The 7,800-nt window shown below is 29.2% G+C and overlaps 1 pseudogene; it reads left to right on the top strand.

Moving 5' to 3' along the window:
• LOC109357818 lies at positions 5,186–6,492 on the top strand (annotated as a pseudogene).

Raw genomic sequence — 7,800 nt, 5'->3', positions numbered from 1 at the left:
GGAGATGTTCTTTTCTAATCAGGAATGGGAAACCTTCTACAGAAAGAGGTTTGGGATTTATAATGTGATTAGATATATAAAATCCTCTATTTGGCCTGGAATTAAAGGTAATTGGCAAACTGCAATTGACAATTCCCTATGGATTGTTGGCAATGGGAGCAGCATCAACTTTTGGAGGGATAATTGGTTAGGGGAAACCTCGGTGGATTATTTACAGATTCTTGAATCAATTCAACCTCTTTTGAAGGCTAAAGTGGTTGATTTCATTAATGAATCTAAATGGTTCATTCCAAGCTCTATGGCTAACAGATACCCTGAAATCATTAGGAAAATTCCAAACATAAATATATCTGCAAATCCTGATAAATTCATATGGAAATCATCTGTGGATGGCTTGTTGTCTTTAAAGGAAGCTTCAGCTTGGATAAATGTTGATCCACCGGCTATAAATTGGTGTAAAACAATCTGGTCCTCCTCCATTCCTCCTTCCAAGTCATTCACAACTTGGAGATTTCGGCATAGCAAACTCCCTAGTGATGAGAATCTGCAAAATAGGGGATGTTCCTTGGCCTCAATGTGTAATCTCTGCAGGTCCTCGAATGACAACTCTGATCACATCTTCCTAACTAGTCCCTTTGCAGTGAGAATTTGGAATTGGCTTGGCACAATCTTTTTAATCAGCATAAATAATCCCTCCATCTCTAGCATTCTTGCTTTGTGTAATAGGTAATGGAGTCCTCAAGTGCATCAAGTTCTGGCTGTTAGTATTGTGAATATCATAAATACCATTTGGTACTACAGGAATCAAGATCGATTTTATGACAAAAACATTCCGATTAATTCTGCTATCTCAAAGATCAAGTTGGCTATTGCTCTATTATATGGGAACCAAACTCAACTCAATGCTAACACATCTCTTTAGGACTTCAACATTCTCAGGTCCCTCAACATTGCAATTAACTACTCCAAAGCTCCTAAGATTATGGAAGTTTGTTGGAATCCTCCTCTTCAAGATAGGATCAAAATCAATTCGGATGGTGCTGCTATGGGTAGTCCTGATAATGCTGCAGGGGGAGCTCTATTCAGGAATCACATAGGTGAATTCATGGGAGGTTTTGCCGATTTCTTTGGTATTCATGATGCACTTTATGCTGAATGAAATTCAACAATCATGGCTAGCAATTTTGCTCACAAAAAAAGGTTGGTTATCTGTTTGGTTGGAAAGTGATTCTGCTCTAGTGGTAGAAATATTCAAGGGAAAAGCCATGGTACCTTGGAAGCTTATCAACAAATGGAATCTTTGCAAAACTTTATTTTCTTCTAGGGATTGTATTGTAACACATGTTTATAGGGAGGGTAATAGTTGTGCTGATAAACTTGCAAATTATGGTCTTCATCATAAGATTTTTAGTCGGTGGAACTTTGTTCCTAACTTTCTTTTGGAAGACTTTTCAAGAAATAGGATGGGTCTTCCAAACTATAGGTTCACTTCATTGTAAGGTCTTTTTTTCATGTTTCATCATTAATATATTTGGGATGTAGTTTATAAAAAAGAGTATAAAGATAATATTAAATTAATAAAAATGAAAATTCTTACACATGAATTTTGTTATAATATCGTTTGTTAGATTGCTATTATTTTATTTTGTATATAAAATAATATTACTACATTAAACACTTTTAACTCTTAAATTTATATATCCTTTTATTTTCAATCTATTTGTATTTTAACATTAGCTTTCATTAACTGTCAGTGTTGGCTAACCTGGATTGTTGCATTTATGCTATTGCACGTGTGATAGAAGTTATTTCCTTGTTGTTCAATCAAGAATTTAACAATATTTTTTATAGTGACCAATTTCACAAAATGATAAAGCTGAAGGGCTAATTAAAAAGAAAAAGAGTTCATTATATCTACTTACGAAAGATATAAAGTTTAAAAGGTTTTACGCATTTTCCCTTTATTATTAAAGATCTAAATATAAATATAATATTAGATTTCCAGATTTTATTTTTAAATTCCCTTTTCTAAAATTATATACATCCTCTTTCTCAAAAACATTTCTCTATTAAAAAGGGAAGGGATCCACTTACTTCATGAATAAGTTAAAATAATATACTTTATATCTTTACCATCCTTTGTAGGCATTCAATGATTTGAATTAGTGACTAGAGATGAACTATAAGAAAAATCAAATAAAAAAGGAAAGTATAAAGTTTGGATATTATAATCCTACTGAGTTTACTAAAATGAAATCTTTGAATTGACTAGTGAATTGTTGGAAAATGAGAAACTTGTAGCAAACTTCAATAGTAAACCTCTCCATGATTGAAAAACATCACCATAGAAACTCACTTTGGAATAGAATTTTGTATATGATAGCACAATTTTTTGACTAATTTCATATGATGTGAGGTGCGTTTTGTTTGTGTTGAATATGTGGGGTACTACTTAGGGTAAAGTGAAAATAGGCGAAATTGTATTGTATGTTACTATTCATGTTTCACCACCTTTTCGTCAACTTAGCCTCTCTCTATTAAAATTTACCTTTTTATATTAATATTATTTTTACTCAATAAAGACAAGAATAAATGCATACATATATAAAACTCTTATTTAATGATTTAATTCTTTTCAATATTTGGGATTTTTTATGTACAATATTAAATTACATTGATAAATTGTAGTAAAAAAAATCATGTCCATATAATATCATCATTATTTTTAGTCCCAAATATTCCATAATTCAAAAAAAATTCTTTGCTTTTGAAAAAAGGAAAATAATATAAAAACATGACATGTTATTATCAAAGAAATAAATATTAATATATTATTACATTTCTAGATTTTGATTTAAATTCCATTTTCTAAAATTATATGTCCTCCTTGTCAAAAAAATTTCTCTATGAAAAATATTGAGGAGATCCACTCAATCCATGAATATAGTTTAAAAAAACTTACTTTACACCTTCTTTTAGGCTTTATTTGGGAGTTATGAGGGAAAGAGAAGGAAATGGGTCAATTTGTTAGGAGGGGGGAATAAAAGAAATTATCTCCCTTGTTTAAGTGTATGAAATTTAGATGAGGGAGGTTAAACTATTGATAATGTAAGACTATTTTTTTTCTTTTTTTCTGTTTATAGGATTTTAATAGCACGGCCTTTTCTCTCTTATTCATTCCCTAATGAAAACTGAAACATCAAATTTCCCTTCATCTCCTTCTTTATTATTTCTTTTGAAACTTTTTACGTAAAAAAATGTAATGGTAAATGGTTTTTTATTTTATTCCTGGAACTGAGAATTAATAATTCGAATATAGCATATAGTAATTAATTGGCTGCTGATCAAGATTCAAAATTAAAATTGGTTATGGGACTTCTAAAATGTTAATTTTAATTTTTTGGTTGTTTCAAAACTTTTGTTAGTTTTTTCGATTTTATGAAATAGCCGGACAAAATTGAGTGTTCACAAAAATCAAATGTATAAGATAGATCAAACCAATCAACTGGTCTATATTGGAGTGAAGTCATATTCTATTAAATTCTCACATAACCTACATTAAATTGAGGATTTAAAAATTAGAATTTAAGTGTGAAAAATAAATGACTAGATCTAAACTATAAGTAGTTCAGAAAAAAGATCTAAACTATAAAAAAATCAAATCAAAGAAGAAATGATTAAGTTTGGACATTATAATGGTAACAAGTTTACTCACATGAAATCTTTGAATTAACTAGTGAATTGTTGGGAAAGGAGAAACTTGTAGCAAACAACGCTAGTAAACCTCTTCATGTTTGAAAAACATCACCATAAAAAAATCATTTCGGAATAGAATTTTGAAGAATTTATATATGGTAACACAGTTTTGTAAATGATTTCATATGAGTAAAGGTGGGTTTTGTATGTGTTGAATATGTGGGGTATTAGATAGGGTAAAGAGAAAATAGGGTGAAATTACATTGTACATTACTTATTCATTTTTCCGTACTCGTACATCAACCTATCCTCTCTCTATTAAACCATACATTTTGAAATTATTATTATTATTTTTACTCAATAAAGACAAGAATAAAAGCATGTATATATAAAACTCTTGTATAATGATATACTTCTTCTCAATATTTGTGATATTTTTATGTACAATATTAAATTGCATTGATAAATTATAGTAAAAAAATCATATCATTGTATTCGGTAAATGGTTTTTTATTTTATTCCTGGAACTGAGAATTAATAAATCGAATATAACATACATAAGTACTTCAATGTTAATCAAGATTAAAAAATAAAATTGGTTCTAGGATATCTAAAATGTTATTTTTAATTTTTTTTGGTTGTTTCAAAACTTTTGTATGTTTTTATTTCATTTTATTAAAAATAGCCGGATAAAATTGAGTGTTCACAAAACTCAAATGCATAAGATAGATCAAACCAATCAACTAGTCTATATTGGAGTGAAGTAATATCATGTTGAATTCTCACAAGACCTACATCAAATTGAGGATTTGAGAATTAGAATTTAAGGATGAAAAATGAATGACTATATTTAAACTATAAGTAGCTTAGAAAAAAAGATAAGCAAAATCAAATAAAAGAAGAAATGATAAAGTTTGGATATTATAATGGTAACTAGTTTACTGAGATGGAATCTTTGAATTGATTAGTGAATTGTTGGAAAATGAGAAACTGGTAACAAACATCAATAGTAAACCTCTTCATGATTGAAAAACATTACCATAGAAACTCACTTTGGAATAGAATTTTGAAGAATTTATATATAATAGCACAGTTTTGTGATTAATTTAATATGAGCTAAGGTGGGTTTTATATGTGTTGAATATGTGGGGTATTACCTAGGGTAAAGAGAAAATAGGGCGAAATTGTATTGTATGTTACTTATCTATCTCTATTAAATTGTTCATTTTTAAATTTTTATTATTTTTACTCAATAAAGGCAAGAAAAGATTCATGCATATGAAAGACTCTTATTGAATGATTTAATTCTTTTCAATATTTGTGATTTTTATGTACAATATTAAGTTACATAGATAAATTATGATAAAAAAATCATGTCAATAGAGTATCATAATTATTTTTAGTCACAAACTTTCCGTCATTTTTTTTCAAAAAAATTGCTTTTTAAAGAAGGAAAAATATATAAAATCACATTAAACGTTGTACATTTTTTGACATCTTACAAAAAGCTAGTCCAGGTGCACAGCTTTCTGCTAAGCAGATTGCATCACAGCTTTCTTGCAAGAATCCGGAAGCAACTTCTATGTTAGATCATGTTCTTGGTCTCTTTGCATCTCATGATATACTTAAATGTAGTGTCATTCCTCTAGATCAAAAGCTTGGATCTTTTCAGATGCTGTATAGTATGGCCCCTGTGGCTAAATTCTTTGCAAATGATTCTGATGGTTTTTCATGAGGACCATTGATGGTTTTGATTCAAGATAATATCTTCCTACAAAGCTGGTTAGTTCTGTTTTGTCCCTCACCCCCACCATTAATTTATCTCCTTTGTTATTATAAACTGGAAACTTCTCTATCATTTAGGGTTATTTTACTATTTTGCTTGGAGTCTTTTGACATGAAATTTGTGTAGTTATGTTGTTTGTACACAATATAATAATTAATAGATTAAATCCCTTAAGTAGTGTATGGTGAGTACTATACTACTATGTTTATCCAAGAAAAATTGGTTGTTGTTTAAATACACTAATGGTATGGAAAAAAGAAAGAATGTTAATAAGTGTGAATTCATATTTAGGTCTCAGTTGAAAGATGCAATTAGGGAAGGGGGAGTTCCATTTGACAGGGTTTATGGCACACATGCCTTTGAGTATCCAACCTTGGACTCAAGGTTCAATTATGTTTTTAATACTGCAATGATCAACCAAACTACTATAGTTATGAAGAAGGTTGTTGAAAGCTATAAAGGTTTTGAGGGCATAAAAAGACGTGTGGATGTTGGTGGGGGTCTTAGTATAAGTATTAACTTGATTTCCAAATACCCTCATATTAAGGGTATCAATTTTGACTTACCTCATGTCATACAACATTCTCCTTCCTATCTTGGTATGAACTTCCTTCTAATTTCTTTGTTAGTATAATATATTGTACTATTAGTTATGCATGGTTAAACATTTTACATTTCAAAAGTTATAACTACCTAATGTTGCAGGAGTGGAAAATGTTGTAGGAGACATGTTTCAAAGTGGGCCTAAAGGAGATGCCATATTTATGAAGGTGAGTGTTAAATCTTCATCAAAATACACTAAATGATCATAAAAAATGCAGAGTAAATTGTGACAATAAAGGTTTAATCCCTTAGTTGTTTTATCACAAAACTTAGGTCCTTAAGCTAATTCGATTTTATTAATTTTTACGGAGGTTAGAAGACTTGTGATTGTTGAAGCTGGGAGCAAGCGTGTAGAAGGGATTATTTCCTTAAGTGATGTGTTCAAAATCTTGTTTGGAATTGGGTAGCTGGGATATCTCATATTTATGAATGGACTCATTTGTTATATAAATTAGCACTGTTTTATGTGCTAAAATACTCATTCCTATTTATATGGACCTCCTTATTTATTTATCTCACTTTCTTTTTATGATAGAAAGAAATGTGAAAGGAAAGAATATTTTGTAAATTGAGAATCAATTTTAGCTTGTAAATATTTAATTTCACTTATAAATTTATCATTATTTTATGGAATATAATGATTGCTAGAGAGGATGAGGAGAGGAATATGTGAATAACTGAATAAAATTAGCCACAGTTATAATGTGGTTAAATTAATGGTAAACATTAGCCACGGGTGTAATCACATTAGCCACGGTTGAAACTATGGTTAAAGAAATGTTACCACTCTAGGTGAAGACGTGGCTATATCATAAATAGATCGTGGCAAAATTTTTGCAACGCTGGTAATTGCTAGGGTGCAGGAAACCATGGCTGCTGTATTTTGCCACGGTTTTGTGGTACAGTGGCGACGGTTTTAACCGTGGTTAATCGGATAAATTTTGTAGTGCAAGGTGGGTTTTGTATGTGTTGAATATGTGGGGTATTACGTAGGGTAAAAAGAAAATAGGGTCAAATTGCATTGTATGTTACTTATTCATTTTTCAGCACTCTTTCATCAACCTACCCTCTCTCTCTATTAAACTATACATTTTTAAATTATTATTATTTTTACTCAATAAAGACAAGAATATATGCATGTATATATAAAACTTTTGTTTAATGATATACTTAATTTCAATATTTGTGATTTATTATGTACAATATTAAGTTTCATTGATAAATTCAGTATTATAATTATTTTTAGTCACAAACTTTCCATCATTTTTAAATATAAATCTTTTCTTTTTAAAGAAGGAAAATATATAAAAACACATTATATATTTTGTAAGTAGATATTATAAACTATGTTTTCTTCCTATTTACCACTTAAACATTAATTGTTAGTGAAATTGATATCGGTATAAAGACAATATTAAATTAAGAAAAATGAAATTTTTTTACACATGCATTTTAATTTAATATCGACTATTAGATTGTTGTGATTTTATTTTATATATAAAACAATATTGTTGAATTAACCACTTTTAACTCTTAAATTTACTTATCCTTTTAATTTCAATCTATTTGTATATGAAAATCGACTTTCTCTGACTGTTAGTGTTGGCTAACGTGCAATGTTGTATTTATATGGTCGTGGGTGTGATGGAAGTTATTTCCTTATTGACGTATCAATAATTTAACAATATTTGTTTATAATGACCAATTTCACAAAA

The sequence above is a fragment of the Lupinus angustifolius genome, chromosome LG01, assembly GCF_001865875.1.
Source record: "Lupinus angustifolius cultivar Tanjil chromosome LG01, LupAngTanjil_v1.0, whole genome shotgun sequence".
NCBI lineage: Eukaryota > Viridiplantae > Streptophyta > Magnoliopsida > Fabales > Fabaceae > Lupinus > Lupinus angustifolius.
This window is presented reverse-complemented; position numbering and strand designations above follow the sequence as displayed.